Source organism: Falco cherrug, chromosome 4 (genome assembly GCF_023634085.1).
Source record: "Falco cherrug isolate bFalChe1 chromosome 4, bFalChe1.pri, whole genome shotgun sequence".
In the NCBI taxonomy this organism is placed as follows: Eukaryota; Metazoa; Chordata; class Aves; order Falconiformes; family Falconidae; genus Falco; species Falco cherrug.
In genome coordinates this window covers 77663635-77686820 of record NC_073700.1, presented here as the reverse complement: position 1 = coordinate 77686820, position 23186 = coordinate 77663635, and the positions used below count along the sequence as shown (strand labels likewise).

Here is a 23186-nt window from a genome sequence, read left to right as displayed (position 1 = left end):
CCTTAGCCCCCCAAACAGCTTTCCAACTTTCAAACTGGCTATTTACAGTTTTAGCACAAATTGAACACCAAAGGTGTGTAACCACCTTTCTCAGATGGCAGCAGCTCAGGAGTGAGCAAGGAGGCGAGCGTACTCGTCACTCTGCTTGGCATTAACCATGGAGTTAACACTCTGTACTCATTACTAGGAACACGTTTCTAAAAATTGCTATTCTGAGTGCCAAAGGGCACGCCACACCAAGAGAGATAAAGGTAAACAGTAAAAAAGATTTACTTCTAACATCCACTGTGGTGCAGATAACAGCCTGAGGCTTATGTGCAACCTAATCTTCTCCACCCTGGGAGAAGGCAGTGGTCAGAGGGAAATGGTAAGGAGCACATTTCGTAGCGAAGCAATTAAATCATCTATCTAGGAGAGGAACACATAGGAACAAACACACTGAACACTGCGTTAAATGTAGAAGTAGTTCTCATAGCAGGGCAGCAGTGTATGGCTCCCCTCTTCAAGGCTGCATAATCTTAGACCAATTTTTATTTTGCTTGGCCCAGTTTTACTGTCAAGTGACACAGTTTTAAAAGGAGAGAGACCTCCCACTCCAGAAGAGCTTACCACTCATGTGCTAGCACAAGTTCTTGAGATGTAGCAGGAAACATGGATGTGAACCACCTTGCACAGAGAGCACTTGCCTGCACTACTAATACTCTGAGGAAATTCTCCTTTCTTTGACCTACTGGAGAAAGGAGCCTGCTCCTCTTGGCAAGACTTTTAATGAAATGGCCTGTTTGACTTCAAGATGTCAGGTTTCCCCATACGCAATTAAATATGCCTCAGAGTCTCTTCTTAGGCTTGGAAATACAGCCCATTCCACTTGCACATCAAAGGTTGCACACCAGACCCACCAGGATGCAGCCACCTGGGCACATGCAAACGCAGCAGCAAGGCTTCTGAGGGACTGCTTGCTGGGGCTTCACCACCTACTGGGCCTGTCTCGCTCGGTCTGCATGCCCACAATGTAGATACAAAGCTATCCTTACCATCGATGCAGGTAAAATCAAATGAGTCTGGGTATCCTAGGATGTGATTCCACTTTTCTTAAAGCAGACAACTAAAAGCAGTTAAAATTAAGTTTGCCCCAAAGCCACCTGTTCCTCTCCAATGATGCTGAAGTGCCCTGGGTCATCAGTTAAGTTCTAGAAATCTCCACTGTAAATGTCTCGGACTGGGTGAGAAGAATCCTGCCCTTAATCTGCTCCCAGCAGTTCCTTTTAGCTTGTCAGTGTATGAAACAAGACCTCTGAAAGCCCATTTACATTAATCTTAAAATAATAATGGTGTTTGCACAAACTTCTCTGCCGTACAGAACTTACACGGAACTAATCCACTAAGCTTATCACACCGGCAGCAACATCCCACAACCATTTCATTAATGGCAGCAGTAAGCACAAAAGCATGGGAGATGCAAACAGCATTTTACCCTCAAATGGTTTAAAAGCCATGCAAGTACTTTTGTAGGTACAAGCCAGTTAGACTTACTACAGTTTTATAATAAGCTATAAGGTCTTTATCAATGATCAGTATCGCAATATTTGAGCAGGTATTTTTTCAAACCATTTATATGAGCATTTAACAGCAGAAATAGTCACAGGCACCTAAAAAGGTTTATTACAGCTGCAGAACTAATAAATTGATACTTGCCAGGGTAATAAAACCACAGAGTTAGAGATGCAAAGAGTGACAACACATGTATGTCTCTTGGACTGTAGGAAAAAAGCACAGAGTGCCCAATGTATAATGAATAAACCAAACCCAAAGACAAATAAAATTGTAACAGGGCATATTTTTATAAGTAGAAAAAGAAAATAAGATCTCTCTCTCCTCTTTAAGCTTGAATAGCATCTTGTCTGTATGTTATCACTGAGCCCACCTAAAAGAAAATCTGAGTTTCCAAATCTGGTAGGAGATAAAAAAACCTACAAATTATATTGCTTTTTGCTGTTTGAGGGATTTTTGCATGCTGTTCATTCAGTAGGCTGCACTGGAGTAGAACTGTATTCATCACTTCATAAGCCTCAAAGTCTTTCCTGTTTTGTGACTTCCTATGTTGTACTTTCTATTATCCCCATTGCAATCACCAAAGGGGTTCATTAAATACTGTTACATATGGCATTAGTCATCTTATATAACTAATTAGAAAAAATTGATTCATTAATACACTTTTATAAAATAAATAGGCAGCATCTAATACTTGTAGATGCTGTACATGTATTATTCATATGCCTTCACAAAAAGCCAGTTACTCTTGAGTCCAAACTTGCAAAACATCTTTAGTTTGAAAGGCAAATGATGCTATACAATAAAATACATTACTCAGTGATTTTTTTGTTTTAAAGAATAGGCTTACAGAGTGAGAGTACTATTACTATTGAAACTATTACATATGGGGTTTTATACTGGAAAAAAACCAATTTATTTCTATTATGTACCACATTTGTCTCTATGTTGTACAAACTAACCCATTTCCGACAGCTAGTAATATGCATTCTTACAACAGAAAAAATTCCCATGGGATATACCTATGACTTTTACAAGTGTAAAGTGTCCATACAAAGTATGAAATTGTACAAAGCAGATAAATATCTTTGGTCTGCAAGAAAGCAGAGGGAGCTGTTACCCTAGCATAAATGCATTCTAATTCATGGTATTAATTTGAAAATAATGTTTGAAACACACTTCAAATGGGCAAGAGGGGATAGAATCATCTCCTTGACAGCAATTTTTAAGTAAACATGAGTACTTCTTTCCATCATGCATCAGAATTTGTACTTTACTTCAGTTGAATATTGTAAATACTTTTGCTAAATTGGCTTATCAATGTTTACAAGATTGCAACAATGGGCAAATATTTGCAGATGCAAAAACTTAGGATCTGCAATATTTTAAGGAATCTCCTGTGTGATGAATCCTAGGAAACACTAAATAAAATTGGAGAGACTAAGTATTTTTTTCTACATAACCTTGAGGCAGAACAGTCAGACTTTTTACACTGCATCTGCGTATTTATCTATAAATAAAAATGGTTGTTAAGTCAGATTTCAGGGAATGTACCATTTTTATCCTTCAGTCTCTGAACACTTCTAGCAGATGGGCAAAGGTCTTGTACTTTGTTCTGTAAAGGTTTACAAATCACATCGTTCAGAGATTTGGTTCTGTGCTTCCTCCTGGTTGCTATGCAACAGGTCAGTGCATCTCTAGCCTATTTATTTTGAGGCTGACAGGGTGTAAGATACATACCCACAACTACTCAGTTGTACATCCCTTACAAACTATTACCATTTAATCTTTTCACTTTTTCTTTCATAATGACCCTTCTACAAAATGAACTCAGCTACAGCAGAATTATAGGGCCCCCACAAAGCAGTGTATGAGCAAAGCTCTGCTCCTGCCCATTCTTCCGGCACCAGGCAGTGTCAATGAAGCATCACCTTCTCACCATCCCATTCTCTCGTGTCCCCTTAGCCTCTTACATTGACCACGATCTTTTCAATTCCAACAAGCATAGTTCCATGGAAGAGCCATCAGGGGTGAAGAGAACAAGCTGCTGGCAACAACTCACTGGAGATAAGTGAGAAACACATGACATTGCATCTAGGATTAAAATGACTCTAAATACTACATACTAATAGGTCACTAGAAAAGCTGCTGCACATCTCACACCAACTATGCTCCCTTTATATTGAGTTCCACAGAACTGGCTGCACGTATCACCTCAAAGAAAATAAGACTTTAAATAGGTCTTTTCAAGTGTCTTGGACTTTCCCTCGACAAGCATTAATGAGCACAGTTACAATGATCGCAGATGTGGTGCTGGGAGATGATCCTTAACGACGCAACCAATACCGATTTGTATTCCCTCAAGACCTGACTGAGAAATCGTGCCCCAGTTGCGAGTGGATGTTTTTAACAAAACAACCAATTGCACGCCTGACAACATTTTGATCTTGTAGAATACGAGATTTCTAGGTATCCTTGGTCAGTCCTCTCTATTGGCTTCTGTTTCTGTTATCTTGTACTGTTTGGCTGCAGTAAAACTCAGGGCTCCATGTGTGGCTCTGCATATGCCTGGGAACAGCAGACAATTCCGAGTCTTTCTGACTCTGCATTCCCCACACATTAACTGGTCTTACTAGTCACTTCATATTATCTTCTGTGAATTTCCCAGTTGCTTCAGAAAGGAAGTGCAGGACCTAGCAGGACAGCTTAAAAAAGTGTTCTGACATTCAAAGAGAACCAAATGCAAGCTATAAATTCATAAGATTTTAGAGGTGAATAATGTGAGAGATGACAGAATCTAACCCTCAAGCCACAGGTCATTTATCTAGAAAAAAGAGCTCTACGTTTCATGTTTCTGATTTCAATTTCTTTTGTATGTACTTCCTATATAATGCTCAGATTTCAATGACAGCTGCTGTTATCATTGATATCACCACTTCTTCAAAACCTATATAAAATATCTGGTTCATCCTAACAGTACCAAAGCGCCTCCCAGGACTATATTTAATGCCTTACTGAGACCTGATGTAGAATTCCACCTCAAGACGTCTGCTAGTCTCTCTCTCCTGAAGTGGAACAAAGACTCATTTTCTCCACCCTGCAAACATTTCAGACATTAAAACATGTACTTCCATTCCTTCTGTGGGGGTAAAACTCACCCCTCTGACTTTTCTACCCCCCTTCCGAAATAACCTGAGTGATATCTAGCCAGCAAACTGATACTTAAAGCCTTATACCCAAACATGAAAAATGCATGCTCTAGTGTCTGCTGCTTAACCCAGTTATGACAACTGCCAGGCACACATCAAAGTACAAGCTATGCTGCCAACATGCAGGTTTTGCTGGAAGACTCACCCAGATATCATTTCTTAAAACAAAAACATGCTTTGCTTTGTGGCTGATGTTTGTAAGGATGTAATTAGGCTAAAAACATTGCACATTGATTTAATCTCTGAAGTAAATACACCTAAAGAATTAGAAAGCAGGGAAGAGCCCTGGCTGTAAGAAATATGCAGAGTCTCTCATGTGAGTTCTCATAATTTTTAAGGAAGCAAAATGAAAGCAACAACTCTACCGTGCCCTTCATACTTCCCAGGGCTTCTTTGGCTGTACTAACAAAGCAACATGAACTATCAGAGCTAGCCTTAGCCAATCATCCCTGTTAATCCAGTAAAGATATGCCAAGAAAAAAAGGCAAGATGATAAATACAGGTGTCTAACAGCATAATTTCAAGGACATATCAAGAACTGCAAAAAACCTGAATATGACAGAGGACAGAAGTCTTCCATTTATCTTCTCTGTGGTATTCCACTCAAATGGGAGAAACATGTTTTAGGGTTTGTTTGTGGGTTGGGGGGGGGGTGGGGCGGGGAGCGGCTGGAGGGTTTTTGTCTTGAGAGGACTGAAACCCACCTCCCTAAGGTGACTTGCCTAATGGGTGAGAAAGACCAGAAAAACAGAGATTGCGTTCTTAACCACTGAAGCTATTTTCTACCAATTTCTTTTCTGCAAAGATTCGCTGGACCAGAAGCAGCAGATACAAGAGAGTGGACATCAGTCCCTAACTGAGGCCTCTGGTTCTGGTCTTTGTTTCAGGGTTAGTTTATATTATATGCAATGACTGTTAAGTCTAAAATACAATGCTGTGTTTAGTATCTGGAACCAAAGACTCTCCTTTCTCACTGAGTACTTGGAGCAAGGTGCTGAAGAGCCCTTTGTTTTTTCCCCACATGCTCTGTTGCACCCAAAGAATCTTTAATAGTTCAGACTTACGTGGAGCAGCTTCAGTGGGAAAGACTGGGAAGGTGCCTACTGCAGAAACACACAGCTTGCTGATTAGAGCACAGGTGAAGGCAAATATCTCTTTAAGCAAAGGCTAAAATTACCTGAGACTCCTTACCTGAGGTAAGCCCCGTTCAAACCAGGGTGCACTAAAAGAGGGAGCACATGCTATCACCTGCAGCTTGACATGGAGCACACAGTCTGACAGGTGGGCTCAAGAAATGCAAACCAGATGAAGCAGCCTAGGAGAGACAGACAGCAGACACCCAGGCTGTTGAGTCTGGGGGTTCAAGGGGAAGAACACGTTCAGAAGCAGAACTCTAATATGAAACAGGGATCAGAGACTGCCTGTGCTTTGAGAGCTAGGTGACAGCCAAGCAGAGATTTTTGAGGCCTGCAATTTGGGTTTCTGTTTCTACACCATTCTGTAAGTCTAGATTTACCTGTGCTTCCCAGGCACCATAAGAACTTCAAGTCTGAGGAATTCAGGTACACTCACTGCAGCAGTTAGATACCATTGGCTCTCTTCAAATGAGGAACCTAATGCTATAGATATTTTTTGGAAAATAAATCAACTTTTACTAGTGGTTCTCTAAATATGGGACCACTGGTGGTCCACAACGCAATCAGAAATGGTCCGTGTCTGCTTTCCAGCCACATTAAACGTGAAATGTAAAATGTAGGGGCTTATTGGCTCCAACAGAAAGTCTTGAGGATGAAGAGGGGAACATAGCTTAAAAAGTCTACAAATCATTGCAATATCACAAGAGAGAACAGAGAAGAATGCAGGTTTAAGGGGGTAATACAGGTAGCCCTTTAGCAAAAACGGACATTATGTGTTATGAGAAAGCATAGCAGTCTTATTGCTTTATATATTATATCCATATATCAAGAAAAGTAACACAAAAAATTGGAGGCCACTGACTTTCATTATACTTATGCCTAATTACTTAGTTTAGTGAGATCAGAAACTTTCTTGGGAAGAGTTTGTAATTAAACTTTAAGAACTTAATTAAAAGTTTACTGAATCAACACTGAGGAGGCATGATCTTAAAGACTTCAATATCAATATGAAAAGACGCATATGTCTGTATGTCAATGGGGCTATCTAGTTTTTTACTTCCCTGTCCTCTGATTCATTGATAAGTAAACAGTAAAACCCAATAAGTGCTATCTGCATAAAGGAAGGGCTGTAAAAGGTGTGGAGAACATTAGCAGTAAGATTGTAACATCTTTTTTTTCACCTTAGCCCCTTCCAGAGAATATAATTTACTGTCATCTTTTGAGTTCTGTGCTTTGAACATATAAGAAAAAGACGAAAGCTCTATAATTTATAACCAGATAAAAATAATACTGAATTTTCACAGCGTGTTTTTAATATATTTGAAGAGACTCATAAAGGCTGAGAAACTAGGCTTTCCTGTGTTTTCCTTCTATTCAACTTTCTGTGAAAAAGAAAATATTGTGGGAAATAATGGGACAGTTTTCCCACGGGCTCTTGCAGTACAAACAGAGAATGGCATCACTGGTTTTTTTTTTTTTGTTCCCAGTACAATACCCTCCTATCCCATCAGCACAATTTTTTTGTATTATTATTACTACTATGGAGATAGTGAAAGGCAGGAATACAACATTCACACGCTTTGCCAAGTGCAGCAGATTATGTACATGAATAGCTAACTGCACACTAGGGGGTATGATTTAGGTCAAATTTCTTGTTTCCTTCAAAAAGGTTATAGATTTTTAAGCCATTCATTGTTTAATGCACCACACAACTTAAACACATACATATATGTAACACAAACTATCTTTTCTCTGTTTTTTTCAGAAGTAATTTGGGTTCCTAGGCAATGAAGACTGGCAGAAGTTGATAGTCTGTAACAAACTGCTATGAGTGCGTAACAAAGCTCTAGCAGCAGTCAAAGCTAAAAAAGGGCAAAGAAAAGAACTCATTTAGGGGAAAACTGAGATCTGAAAACCTTCAGGATTATGACACAAACCACATTCTGGTTCAGCAACTGCTCAAAATGTAACTAGAAACAAACCGATGGGAAAAAAAAAAGTCATACAACTCTGAATAGTGTGATTAAGGAAAATTGTGATTCTTTTATATTACTTACAGAGAAGACAAACATGTATTATGAAGCAAGTCACATGAGTATAGACAGTCCCTCAACTTTGTTTGTGCTGTGAGAATCAAAGAAGAAATTCTTTTAAATGCTCAGTCAGTGGAACAGTCCTGAAACCACGACAGATTCAATACAAGGAATAGTATAGACAGCAGTCTGGGTGGCTTTTTTTTTTCTGTGACCCTGTTTTGCTAAATATTTTAATTTCTGAAAATACACAATAGCAATCATTTGAAATGCCTTTGCCCCAATTACCAAGTGACCTGGTAACCACTCTGATCCTAACAGCGGTGGTCTAATGTGCAAAACAAGAAACAAGGGCATGCCTTGAATAGTATGGATTTAATACCCCTGTCTATGCACTTTAAGAGCTAAGATCTGTGTTAATGAATACCGAATGGAAGGGCTAAACAGTTTAAAGCAAGAGAGATCCATATTTTCCCTGAATGTGGTCTAGGACCTCCAGTGATTAACTTTCAATACTAACATAGCATACTTTGAGGGATAGCTTTTCCTGTCAAATTCAGCCTGAAAATACTAGAATCAAGCATTAGAAAAGGCTTAGAGACATTGATAGAAATACGTAAACAATACATCCTCCATTATACTTATATTTGATCATACTAAGAAGTCTTGTATCTTCACCTTATTATAACTCCCCATTGTTTCAACACAAAATATACCGCATCTTTCTGCTTGACTGAAGCAAAAAATGAATAACCAAGAAGCAGAATTTGGAATTACTTGTACCACACCGCAGACAGAGGGAGAAAAGAACAAGCAACTAAAACCAGTTCTATCCCAGGGACAGAAGACAAAAGAGAAGGGAAGACCGGTGAGGAGAGAACATGGCATTAAGACTAGTACTGAGGAAGAGAGAAAAGGATAAGCCTCAGAGAACAACAGCAAGAAGGAAAAGAAATGGGAAGAGAAGATACCATTGGAAACAAAAAAGCTATGTCCTTAAAAGATTCCCTCTATAATTGCCTTCCACTGAGTGGCAATAAATGAGCCCTCTTCCTCTGCCAAATTACTCACTAATTATTGTAGGGACAAGCAGGGACAGTCAGCAGCACCTGTGGAATACACAGGGTCGAACTCCACTGGTCCAGAAGGGCTCCTGGGAGGTTTCCTCCTCAGATTGATGTAACCTGTTTCTCCAGGTCAGATCCACATGCATGGAAGCAGTGTTAAACATGAAAATAGGGTAACACGTACTTTTAGTCTAAGATTAACAGCCAAGAGTCACAAGAGTCATCTGAGCAGCGATTATTCATTGGCTAACACAGGTATGTGCACCCAGGTCAAAGCAGCAGCTGCACAGGACCTCATCCAAAGGGTAAGTCAATGCAAAGACTCTCATTGTCTTCAAAAGAGTTTGGGGGTGTCTCATGGCTATCAGACAATGACTTCTGCCATCACTCTGGTGGCTAGATTCACCACCAGTGACTTCACAGAGAAACTTCTATTACTATCAGCTGTAACAGGACAGAGTTGTCTGCCCTTAAAACTTCAGCACGGAGTTACAGTGTGCTGCCCACAAAACACTTCCAGAACTGTCATTCCTGCCCCATGCCTTCTGCTGCTGCAGTGCACTCCCAGACACTCACTAGAATGCTTTTGCCTCAAAAGGGAAAGCAAAAAGTGCTGAAGTAGTACAGTAAAAAGAAAAGAGGGAGTACAGTTTTAAGCTCAGGAGGAGTCAGGACGTCATAGCTCTCACAGATCATCAGATGTGTCTTGTATCTATGAGATCTAGTGGCTCCCACATCACTCTGCTTCACAGCTTCCTGCAGCTCCTGCCATCTGCCTGGAAGTAGCCATTTCCCAGAAAAGTTGGCAAGATGATGCCACCTAAAATGAACAGTACTGGGAGAGCTAGCTCATGTATACTGCATACTGCCTTATTTTGAGTGCTTGCAGATGGCCAAGTGAACAACAGCTCCCAATGTCATGTCTGACTTAAAAAGAGCTAGCATGGTTTTAGATGGATAATTACCAAGTACTAAAGGGACATATTTTGTCTATCTGAGATTTAGACTGAGCCAGGGTCTCAGCTTTTTATACACTTTTTTTCTCAGATTTTTCACATTTTCTGTTCTTTAAGCAGTATTATACCTGCACTACCATTTCTGCCTGCTTATATAGGTCAGCTAAGCACACCATACAAACCCTCATGGGGAAAGCAAGCCCCCTTATGGACATGTAAATGTGTATTCACCTGTGTAACTTGTGTTGCTCAGATGAACTGAAATAAGCTACACTGGCAAAAGAACAGTTTTACTAACACTGATGCATCTGTACTAGAGCACTTTGCCAATATACTCCATTAGTATTCCTGCCAGAAAAATGTTCCTTTTACACACAGACGACGTCTACAGTCATTATGATGTGTTTCATTTAAGGTTTTTGAAATAAAAATATGAAAATATCAGATAAGTATTGCACTGAGGTCATGATGTCTGGCTATGGTTGCTGAAAACCTGAGACCATACCTCCGCAGATATCAATTTCCCCATGCACCTCAGTGAGGATTTCAGTGGTAGCTCCCTGAAAATTAAAGCCTATGGGCAGGATAGGGAAGATCTTTCTGTTAACATTGCACCACTGCCTCCAAGTAGCTGCTTGTTTTGGCACTAGGCATCAGTGACTCTGAAAGATTCCTAATTACTACTGTTGTTGACCAACTTGAGGCATAGCACTAGTTAATAAGCCTGAGTGGTCTTAGAGAGAGCCTATGAACATATTTTAAACCTCTGTGAGAGGACATTAAGTTTGAGGAGCTGAAAGATACCACATGATCACCTGAATCATTAGCAGGAGTTGGTGAAGCTTTGAAAAACAGCAATGCCTTTCTATACCCTTATGTTTTTCTGTTTCACTCCCTTATCTTTTTCCTTCCCAGCCCATTTCACCACATTGTCCAGTATCCTGCAATGGTGAGACCTCTACCGCAACCCATTGCGTCCAGCTCTACCTACCCTCTGTCTCTTCCTGCAGATTGGAAAACTGACGGCAGCAAGGAATGATTTTTGAAACCTGTCTTACAAAAGAAAAGGAGACCAATAGACTCAATCTGCTAATTTATTTTAGAACACAGCAGGTAAGTTCTTGCCACATCATTTAAGAGTACCTACACTGAAGACAGCTCCCAAAGCAAGGCTTTTATCTGTGAGAGACATAACAGGAACCAGGAACCTGAAGCTGGAAAACAAACAAATGCATTTCAATAATGAAAAAAATAGCCACTGAAAGGCATCACAAAGGAGGGCAGCTCACTGCCCTTCCTACTATAGAAAGAGCTGGAAGGTCAGCTTCTTAATTTAAGATCTGCGGTGTACGAAAGAGTGTTTGCCTCACTATTTTTTCTTTTTATTTTCAATAATCACTGCTTGAATAGCGTGTGGTTTATTGCTGCTCCTCCAAAGATTCCTCTCTTGAAGAGTGGATTAGGCAGCACTGAAGTCAATTCATTTTTAAGGTACGCTAATTTGAGGTGTTTAGAGCAGAGGTGTTTAGAGCTAGGAGAAATCCAGCTAATCCAGCTCTAAATAATCTCTTGGACTGCCACATACCTGGCTCTCAGAAATCTGTCTCTTCACATACCAAGGAAGAAGATAGAAAGTCCCAATCCTCGGAAAAGTCTATGCACAGGCAAGGTGCAGAAAGGGCAACACATTTTGTATTTTCATGGGCTATAAATGGATGGTTTGGGGAAAACAAGTGAGGCAGATGATGGTTATCAGAGTGAGCACTCTGTGGGGCAAAGACCTGGGTGCAGCCCCAAGGCTTGTGTTGAGGAAACCCATTTTTGCTGAGAAATGCTTCACAGAAATTATAGAAGGAATTTTATCCACCTTCACTAAATGTGGAGACTGTTACTAGAGATGTCCTCTCAAATGGAAAGAAAGTATAAAGAGGAACCTAAATGAATCAGCAAAGAAAACATAACTTCTTCCCTTTAACTTGGTAAGAACTTCAACAAAGCACATTTGGTAGTAACAAATGAAATTCCTTGGTGTCTCTGGCATCCAGTAAGGAGGTAGATGGTCCCGGCATTTGGATTTCCATCCTGAAACAGGTTTTGCAGCACTGTGCTTCATGATATTTAGAGCCATTTCAGGGTAATTTAATGTCCTCATCCAAAAGTGAAGAGCTGACAAAACCCTGTATGTCTGGATAAATTACCAGGTGCAAGTGCCAAAATCACATGCCAACTTCATGTCAGGTATTTCCATCTCACACACACACACACACACACAATCGCAGGTTAGATTGCTTGGTCTGCTGAGGATCCTTATTTTATATTTATAGTTGAAATTTGTACTTTCTGTCCATGCCAATATTACCAGAAAACCGCACATCGTTCCGGCCAGTGAAACAGGGGCTTTGTCTACGAAATACCTAGGGGTCTTAGGCTCTCTGCTGACCCCGGGGGATGGGGCAATGTAACCGTAGTAACATCCTTCTGAAAATGTATTTCAATGAACTACCAGCGAAAAAGGCCTCTCACCGATTCACTCCTTCTCGCACTGCTTTAGGGAATAATCTTAGGAACGGGAACGGATCTAATTCTCTTGTCTGCCGTCGCCGTGGACTCGGCAAATCCACTGTTGCTCACGCCGTGCAAAGAAATAAAGACAGGAAACTTTTTCCCTCAGCCCCCTCCTTTGCTTTAAGCCGCTCGGCGCCGAGGCACCGGGAGCCTGCGGCAGCCCCTCGCGGCGCGGCGGGACGGGGCGGCCAAGGGGCCGGGGCCGGAGGAGCCCCAGGGACTGCAGCAGGTGCCGCTGAGGCCAGCGGGGCTCACCGCAGCCCTCCCTGCCCGCTCCCTCCCCGGAGCCGAGCTGCCGGGGTGGAAAAGCCCCGCTCCCCGGAGAGGGCCGGCCGGCTCCTGCGCGGCAGCCGCGGGATGCTCGCTACAGCCCAGCCCGGGCTGGCTGCCGGGGAGCGCCTCCGGCGGCCGCGCCGAGGCTCCGCGGCCGATGCGCATCCCGAGAAGCGTGTCCCCCGCCCGGCTCCTCCGCCGCCAACGCCGGCACCCCCAGGGGGACCCCCCGCTCGCCCCCTCCGCCGCGGCGCGGCCCCGGCCCGGCCCCGCAGCCCCCCCGCGGGTGCTTTACCTCCGCCGGCGCCCAGGAGATGCGGAGAGGCTCCCGGCGCTGCGCAGCTCTCACCGAGCCCCCGCGGCCGGGGGAGCAGAGGGACGCCCCGCTGCCCGAACGGCTGCTACCGGCGGCGCTGCACCGTGCCGTGCCGCCCGCCGCTGCAGCAGGACAGCCGCCGCCGGCTGAATGTGCTGTCTCACGCTGGACAGGCTCCTCCCGAGCGCTGCCGCTGCTGCCGCCTTCCTCCGCCCGCCTCCTCCTCCTCCTCCTCCGCCCGCGCCCCCGGCGGCGACACCCACCGCCGCCGCCCGGCAGCGCCCCGTGGGGCGGGGGCGGTGGCGGGGCCTCCTGGGGGGGAGGAGGGCCTGGACCCCTGCGCCTGCCCCCCGAAGCAACGCCGGTCTGAAGTGGGCTCCCCCGGGTTCTCCGAGGACCCCTCGTTGTCACCCCTGGGTGTCCCCCCAACACGGGCACAGGCTAACCGCTGCGGCAGCCCAGCCAGCAGCCACACCGCAGCCTGGCTATCAGCCCAACAACGGCTTCACCATCGGCCCCACAGCAGCCTGGCTGTCACCCACCCCCACGGCATCCCTGCCACCATCCCCATGGCAGCAGCCATCAGCCCCACAAAGGCTTATCCGTCACCCTCAGAGCTGCCTAGATATCACCCTATGCCAGCCTCACTGCCACCCTCGCTGCAGGCTCACCATCACCTCCACGCCATGGCCATGGCCTGGCCATCAGCCCCTGAGCAGCCTGGTCCCCTGAGCAGCCTGGTCCCTTGAGGCCCTGTCCTTTTGGGGATGAACAAGGAGGGTTCCAGAGCAGGTAAATGATTCCCAGCTCTCACAGTTAGTAGAGGGCAAGGCTGCCCCAAGGCAGAGGTTTGGTTTTGTCCCTGTTGCCTCACACCACTCCTGTGGGAACAGGCACCAGAGAGGAGAGCCAGACTCCTCCTAGCAGCACGGCTGCTCCTCTCCCCACACCAACATGTCCATCTCCTTGGGGACAGCAGCCAAGCAATGCTGCTGGAGGTAGTCCATGCTCCTGCAGATAACCCAGCTTCCCTCGCCTTCTTATTGCACACAGGTGTGTTGCCCCACACAGCAGGAAAACATGTGCCCTTTGGTACCATGGTTTGTTTTTTAAAAATGTGATGTCCTGGACATACGACTCTGTTCTCCAGCCCTCTGGTCCAAGGCTGCAGGAAACATACCCTTATGAAGCCTGTCCCTGGAGCCATGTTTGGTTTGTTTTGGTGGGAAGTGCCAACTCCAGCCGCTGTCATTCCAGGTCCAGAGCCTGCCCTGGGAAGAGTAAGGTATACCCGGACCACTGAAAAGTCACCAAGGATTCACATCACCTCCAGTTCTTGGCAGACCCAGCTGGATTGCACCTGGATAGGAGACAAAGAACCCCGAAGGGGAACAAGGGGATCCATTGCAGGTGAGGACACAGTGATGAACTAACTGTTTCTCAATTTAATTGGAGCTGAAGCAGAAAAGATTCATATCTTGCTCTCCTGTAGGATTCCTTAAAGAGCAACGTCTTCTGCTTGTGCAGGCTGGACCATGTGGAAAACGAGCCTGTGGTTATAAATGCACAATTTGGAATGTTTTGAGTTTAGGGCACTCAGTTCGCAATCTTTATTAAAGTAAGGCCCTTTCAAAATCAGACACTCAAAACTGAGCTTCAGAAACTGCTCTTTGCTTTTGGAAGTGTTGGCCTGAGTCTCATCTTTAGCATAAATCCCACAGGGTTTGTTTAGGTTTCTTTGGATTGTGCATCATTTGCAAATTCCCTGAAAACTCAGTGGATTCCTTTAAATTGTTCCTGACCTAAGACGGCCTTGGGGTCATTTAGTGTTCCTGAATAGACAGATCAGGCTGGTTGTCCATGGTGCCTGATGAGGTTCTCCTATCATTAACATTCTATCATATACATATAACCATGATGCTGTGGTATCATATACATGCAACATGGTATCATAGACTATATCATGCCATCACATTGTATGATGATATCAAGCACACTGATATATGTCATAGTAACTCTTCAACGCTTGTTTAGTTCCTACATTTTTTGTTACAAAGTAATGGTATTCTATGTTCAGCCAATAACTCCCATAGGAGGTTTTTTTAAAAAAAACCACAATAAACCTTAGTTCAATGGGTCAAAATTTTGATATTTGTTAGACTCACATTTGCCAGAGGCAATCTGCTCTTTTTAAAGTCTAAAAATGAAGCACAAAAATGGAAACATCAAGGAAAAAATGTAAAAAAAACACTCATGAAAGACAATGACATATCTGGTAAAAATTATTATTGAATAATGAAGAATCCTATACAGAAGAGTTTGGAAAGCACTCCAGTAGCCAGGGTAGTATAAAATGCACAATTTCTCCTCAGAATCAACTATTGTAAGGAAACTGTGAGAGAAGCTAGACTTATTCTATATTCCTAATAAATGATCCTAGGACCGACAAGCTTAGGGCACACAAGAAAAATTCACAACTAGCCCAGTTAAGGAGTTCTCTGAAGGAATAGCTGATTTCCCTACAAGTGATGCTCTGTTCTCTTTGACCTCATTCTCACCATTGTCTTCCCTAATCTTCCACAATAAAAGCTCTCACAATTTTTGTGGATTTCTTGTTCTAGCAATGCAAATTGTGTTATCACTGATTTTATAAGACAGGGATAACACCTTTATAGTCCAAGAAGATACGATTATATTCATTTTCACAAGAAATGTCATTATGATCAATAATGTCTTTTTAACAGTAATTCATTTAAAACATCCAATCATTTTAGTATACTCCAGGATGTGTACTAATTTTACATTTTCCTATTAAACACAAATCCATAATATTATCCGATTTGTTATATTCTGCCAGTAGGCATTATCTGATTATGTATGTCTTAATTACCAGGTGAATGTGCAGTAGGGCAAAGTGAAGATTGTTTTCAAAACTTTGAATTTCTTCACTCTGTGAATATAGAAGATAGCTGTTGTAGCCTCAGATTGTTTTATTAGATCAGCAGAGGGCAAACTGGTCAGCAGCTGGGTTGGCGAGGCACGCAGTGGCAGCAATGGTGGCTGGGCACTCGATCGAGGCATACCGGGGTGTTCCTGGAGCCACAAAAACCCGAGGAAGAGCGAAGACCCCCTCCAGGAGATGGTAGCTCTTGTGAGCGAGGCTGGCACAGCTTGGGCAATGCCAGGAGAAACCCTGTGAGATGTGAGCAGCCCTGGGGAGCGCTGCGACCAGGTCATGGCAGGGCAGTTGGCGCAGGAGGACGCACAGGGAGGACCCTGCACCCTGCTTGTAGACCCACAGCTCAGGGAAGTGCCCTAGGTCTATGCCAGGATGGTGGGCACTTGCATCAGAGTTAAAGCCAGTGTTTCCACGAGGAAAGCCTTTGTGATGTCTTATGCTTCCACCCAGATGGAACTGGTAAGGAAGGAGACTTACATTACAATGTACATTACAATGTACAGTACATTACAATGAGTGCCCAGATCCCTCTCTTGGAGAAAAGGCAAGTACCTGCCTCAGGTGCACACAGATCTGTTCTGTCAGGTAGCCGAGCTGCAGGGAACAGTTAAAAGGCTCTGCAGTATTAGAGGGGCTGAGAGGGAGAGATAGGTGGTGGTTTCATAAGCATGCTCCTGTAGCAGACACCACAGAGAATGAGGCATCTCAGACCCTAGTGACCCACAAAAACAGGACTTTGCTTCAGTCCCCAGCCTCCTGCATCACAACCAGAAAGAGATATGAAGCTTTAACAGCTATAAACACCCACAAGGTGTCTTGTTGCAAGGTCTGCAAGGAGAAACTACACTAGCAGCACACCATGGTTACTGCAAAAAGAAACATCAAGTGCTTGTAGTGGGTGATTCTCCATTAAGAGGCACTGAGGCACCCATCTGCCGGCCTGATAGGGAGTCACGGGAGGGTTGCTGCCTTCTGGGAGCCAAGGTCCAAGATACTGCCAAGAGGGTGCCACAACTTGTCAGTAGCACAGACCGCTCTCCACCACTGCTCTTTCACATGGGCACAAACGACACCACAAGCCAGCACTTGGGCAGAATTAAGGAAGACTATAAAGCCCTGGGGGTACAAATGAAAAATGTTGGTGCCCAAGTTATTTTTTCTTCCATTTTACCAGTAAGAAAGAAGGGTGCAGCCAGAAATAGATCTATAATGCAAATCAACTTCTGGCTTTGTGACTGGTGCTGTTGTGAGGGTGTCATGGTTTAACGTGGTGGATGTTGTCTACTTGGACCTCAGCAAGGCTTTTGACACTGTCCCCCATAGCATGCTCATAGGCAAGTGCAGGCAGTGTGGGTTAGATGAGTGGACAGTGAGGTGGATTGAGAACTGGCTGAATGGCAGAGCTCAGAGGGTTGTGATCATCAGTGCAGGGTCTAGCTGGAGGCCTGTAGCTCCCGGTGCTCCCTCAGAGTCAGTACTGGGTCCAGTCCTGTTCAACTTATTCATCAATGACCTGATGAAGGGACTGAGTGTACCCTCAGCAAGTTTGCAGATGATACAAAACAGGGAGGAGTGGCTGATACACCAGAAGGCTGCGCTGCTGTTCAGCAAGATCTGGACAGGCTGGAGAGTTGGACGGTGAGGAACCTAATGAACAAAGGCAAGTGTAAGGTCCTTCACCTGGGAAGGAATAACCCCATGCACCAGTAAAGGCTGGGGGGTGGCCTGCTGGAAAGCAGCTCTGTGGAGAAGGACCTGGCAGTTCTGGTGGACAGCAAGGTGCCCATGAGCCAGCAGTGAGCCCTGGTGGCCAGGAAGGCCAGTGGGATCCTGGGGTGCATTAGGAGGAGCGTGGCCGGCAGGTTGAGGGGCTTTATCCTCCCCCTCTACTCTGCCCCAGTGAGGCTGCATCTGGAGTGCTGGGCTCCCCAGTTCAAGAGAGACAGGGAACTACTGGAGAGGGTCCAGTGAAGGGCTACAAAGATGATGAAGGAACTGCAGCATCTCCCTTATGAGGGAAGCCTGAGAGAGCTGGGCCTGCTTAGCCTGGAGAAGACTGAGAGGGGATCTTATCAGTGTCTACAAATATCTTAAGGGTGGGTGTCAAGAGGCTGGGGCTGGGCTCTGTTCAGTGGTGCCCAGTGACAGGACAAGGGGCAAGGGGCACAAACTTAAACACAAGAAGTTCCATCTGAATATGAAGAAAAACTTCTTTACTTTGAGGGTGTCAGAGCACTGGGAGAGGCTGCCCGGAGAGGCTGTGGAGTCTCCTTCTCTGGAGACACTCAGAACCCAGCTGGATGCGAACCTGTGCAACCTGCTCTGGGTGCACCTGCGTTAGCAGGGGGTTGGGCTAGATGATGTCCAGAGGTCCCTTCCAACGCCAACCGTTCTGTGATTCTGTGATGACACACACGTGACAAGCTGCCTTCTCTCCTGCAGAGGCCAGTTGTGCACGGACACACATACAGCCCTCTAAACAGAAATCAAAGATGATGGGGAAGTCTGGGGCTCAACACAGCCCATGGATTGTGTGGAAAAAAACCCTATTGATAAAATCACAATAATTCAGTGTTTGCTTGTCTCCCCTCTTCAGTCTCACAGACACATGTAAAATTTAGAGGTTTCTAATTTCTTTTTGAAGTTACTTTATATAGCGTTGTTCACATGTAAGTTATTAATGAAGATTGGCATAAGTTGCTCTGACAAACCAATAACCATTTATGATGCAACAGGAGACAAATAATTAGTAGTACATTTCATTTCCCTGCCTTAGGCACTAGCAACTCCTGCTTCACAAAGGGCACTAACAAATAAGCAAATCCTCTTGAAAGTTGGTGCCACTTGAAGATTAAAAATGAATTTCAAAGCAGACATTTCTAAGGCTTAATGGAAATGGCAGCACTTTTTAGACACTTTGCATGAGAGGCTTCACCTGGGCTCTGCAAACGACAGAGGATATCACTAAATGCCTTCCAGCTGTTCAAAGGCAATGATTTAAATAAAGTATCAAAAGGCAGAATGAAAAATGAAAGTAAACTTTAGAAAAAGTGTGGAATATGACTTCTGAAGGCAGGCTTATTATTATGGCAATAAAGTCACCATAGGGCATTATTTCACATGGCTTTAGATATCTTTTCTTCCCAAATGAACTAGTTAGTCTTGGCAAAAATACATGGGTGGTTACTTGGTTATGAAAAAGTTAAGCAGAAAGTATTGGAGATCCTTTCTTATTGTTTGCTAAAAACAGCTAGTCTGCCAGGCAGAAAACTGAGTTGAAATTTCTGCAAGCCTGAATATCCACAATAGGTGCAAGAATATAAATGAAGCGTTTAAATGTATCTGGTATACAGTCACTAATATTTTCTCTGACAATTGATTTGCTATTTGTAGATTGCCAGTTCAAAGATCTTTGCACAAACACGTGTACAAAGCCAGAAAAGCACATACCTTAAAGAGGGCAATTTCTCAGAAAGAAAGGGCAAAAATAAGAGTTGCATTATACAAGTAGAAGGTAAAGGGAGCTCTGTGGCAGATGAGTGAGTTCCATGTTCTGGATTTGGATTACTCTTCAAAGATATTGCAACAGTGTGCTCTTAGAAACAATTATTTTAGTGACGGGCTCTTTCCTAAGCTTCTGTTCTTGGGTTTTTTTCTCTCTTTCCTACAATATTGGCACCAAAGGGATTATTTAGAAGGCCAGGAAATAATAGTTTTGACAAAGTTCTGTGGGATCATGAGTAGGTAACTCGGGGACTTAGAATATACAAGATAGTAGTTTCAGGATTTTCAAATCAGCCTGATTACAGCGGCCCACACAATGCCTGGAGTGTCCAGGGAAGGAGTAGCAAGGCTGCAGCAGTCTATTTTATTTTTGCTGCTATTCAGGCAACAAAGAAAAATAAGGGATGGTAAGAAAACATGGGTACTTTCAAAACAGGAAAATGTGTCCATGTCCAAACAGAACAGCATTTGACACAACCATTTGGATCTAGTGGTGGGGTTTGTTTCCCCCCCGCCCCCAGAAAGTCTCAGCCCCATCCCTGCTGCTCACACAACTAGCATTCTGTAGCCCTGTGAGCTGTCTCCTCTGACAAGTTCACTTCACCTGGAAAGCTTTCCCAGCTTTTTTGGCTTGTGGAGATACAAAGTTGAAGGGAGGATAGTGTATGGCCTATTACCCTATACAGGAACCCTAGTCCAGGTCAAGAGAAAGAAGAAGAGCAGCGTGCCCTCCTTTCCATCCTACTTTCAGAAAATAAAAAAGCTAACTGCATTCACAATGTTAACTGTACATTGTGACTGATGTACACTCTATATTTGCTATTTATATGAGCCTATAAATTCTTCAGTCTAATCTACCTATACAGTAGTTAGTAGATTAATGTGTCAACTGTGATTCAAAAAAATTGGTGAGCTGTAGTATAAATGTTAAGTGATAATAATAAGCACCAACTAAACCAGCAATTAGCTGGAAGCTAGAGCTACATTTCTACAAATTGATCAAACTTCAGCAGAGCAACACGAAGCAGGATGACTGTGGATACAACCTGGTTCTTGAGGTAGAATTCATCTTAAGAAATCCTAGTCCTTCCATAAAAGATAACCATCGTTCTCCGAGAAGCTGTCTTTTTTGTGTTGTCCTAATACTCAACAGTACATCTGAAATAGGAATCATGAACATGACTTCACATTTGAGACTCTGCCCATTAAAACACGTCATTACCCAGGCTGCTGGTTTTGTACTTGTAACTGAGGTATGAAAATGGCATGCAAGAAAGAAAGCCTCTGGAAATGTTGTTACTGCCTTTATAAAGAGCAGGTGCTTGCTACATAATGCAACTGGTTCCTTTTATCTAAAAATGTTCTGTGTACTGGGAAGAGCTTGGAAACACAGCAGTAAAGCAGCTAACTTGGGAAGGAACTGGAAAGTTCTGCGAGACACTTCCCCAGGCTTCCTGGCAATGGTTGTGTGGACTCAGCAGCCTGCAGAGGACTTCAGGCTTGAAGGGTTTTACTGTGCTTTGCTGCTGTGCACACAGAATCATGGAATCATTTAGTGCTCCTGTTCGTAATTACCGAGGAAGCTGCAAAAGGAGAGCTCCACAGCTTGTGCAGTAGGGCCTGGAAGAGAAACAGGCTTGGGGCAGGACTGGATGAGTGGCTTGGGGAACACAGACTGAAATTCTCTCTTAAAGACCAATATAAATAGGTGTCTCTATTCAGCTCTGTTTCAACTTCCTGATGACTCAAGAACTTTGTTGAAGGGAGCAAAAGAAATCACTGAGTTTACAGAATTACTGGCAGCATTCAGAGATCTTTACAGTTATGGGGTGCTTTTTACAAAACAGTGTCTCATTTCCCCACACCACCTTTGGTTTGAAATCCAATCCTCCATGTCTGGTTTAAAACAACAGTTTGCATTTTTACAAACACCAAAGGATGCTACATTTCTTTATAGGAATCCTGAGACCTCCCAAATATTAACTTGAAGCTTAGCTTTACCACTCAAAGTTAAAATCAGCAGTATGTGCAAGGTGATCCATGAATTTAGTATGTTGTGAAGATGTATTAAAATGTATGAAGCCAGCTAAGTGCTATTCTTGACAACAAATTGAACCTTATGGCAAATTATTCATAAGATTGGAAGTAGAAATGCATTATGGAGAGATCCTAAAAGAAAATATTTCTCTAAAATGTCTCTTTGAAATGTCCCTTATTTTTCATACTTAGTTCTGCCTATGACAGTCATCTTTGCTGGCCTCTCCATTATGCCTTAACCATGAATTGGATGGACTAATTAATGTAAATTAATAGGAAATTGTGGCCTTAATGTCCCATCTACAGAGACAATTATAGGTACTAATTATAGTAGTATATATATCTCTTCAGAAATGGCTATTGATGTGTCAGTGCACAGCAAAAGTTTCCTAGCAGTGTCCTAGCTCTGAGTTTATGCTGTAGTCTTAGAAAACCACTTAGCTGGGGCCTGAGACACCCAGCCCTGGCCATGGCTTCCATTCTTTATCCATGCTTTTCTCATACGTACCCACTGCTTGTTGACAAATAGGCCTGTAATTTATACTCTCTCCCTCGTTTTTCCTGACTCAAAGTCTCCAGATGAGGATAAGCAGCTGTGCTTGCCTGGAGGTCTGGATGAGACTCACAAAGGGAAGATGAAAGCAGCAGCAGAGAAATATAACAGATTAATCTTCTTAAAAGGGGATAGCTGATAAAACAGTTCTGAGGTGGGGCTTGTTCCTCTGCTTTGGTTTGCTGCTTGGTTAAGGGAATTCAGTGTTGCAGTGTATGAGCGTGATTATTTTGGCATTGCTTCTGATCCCAAATAGCTATCAGTGGCTAGAGTTGTAGAAGGGTATGTTTTTTCTTATTGAAATCTAAAAATAAATGGTGGAGGAGTGTGGAAAATTGCTACCGAACGCGACGAGCTTTCAGACACAGCAACCATCTTAGTAAGGAAGCCTAAAGGAAAAGCTATGGCAGCACAGACTGTTCCACCAAGACAATGCAAATTAAAATTCAGCAGACAAGTGGCCCTCATACCTAGACTTTTGGAAAACCAAATCATTTATGCATTTCAGTCCAGAATTAGGAGGCTGCCTGCATATATCCAAAATGAACAGGACTGCTTAGCATGACTTGAACAGGGCTATCTGTCCTCACTTCATGCCTGAACAGAGAGCTGCATGTCTGTGGCATAAAGAAGATAAGGTGATTTGGGATCCCTCAACCCACAGGACACTGAGATTATGACTTGGGACTGAAAGTAGGCAGACATCTAGTGCCATTTTAGATGTTGTGGTACATGACAATGATTCATCTTGATTACTTCCCCACGTTTTTCTAACACAATCATCTCCTGCATTGAGATGTCTGTGCTTGGAAGGCAGCTCAGTTCTGACATTTTTGCTTTGAGGGTTGCCTATGTCACTCTCACGTATATACAACTGACACATCTCCACTAATCCATCCCCTGTGATGTAGGCATTTCATGCTCAGTGCCATTCTCAAGGTATGTGTGCCTGCTCTCTCCAGGCATGACAGAACTCTCTCTAGAATGAGGTGCCAAGGGCAAGAGTGAATCTTAACACATAATAAAA

The 23186-nt window shown here is 43.6% G+C and overlaps 1 protein-coding gene across 9 annotated transcripts in view; it reads right to left on the bottom strand.

Moving 5' to 3' along the window:
- DYNC1I1 (dynein cytoplasmic 1 intermediate chain 1) overlaps positions 1-13279 on the bottom strand; it is a 193895-nt gene extending 180616 nt beyond the window's left edge. For 7 of the 9 annotated variants that reach the window (XM_055709569.1, XM_055709575.1, XM_055709574.1 and 4 more), the window contains exon 1: positions 13086-13278. The gene's annotated coding sequence lies outside the window, so the exon portion shown is untranslated. Of the gene's footprint in view, positions 1-5951; positions 6050-12475; positions 12573-13085 lie in introns of those variants that run through there. The other 2 variants (XM_055709572.1, XM_055709573.1) reach the window with 2 other exon arrangements.
- Positions 13280-23186: the final 9907 nt, after the last annotated feature.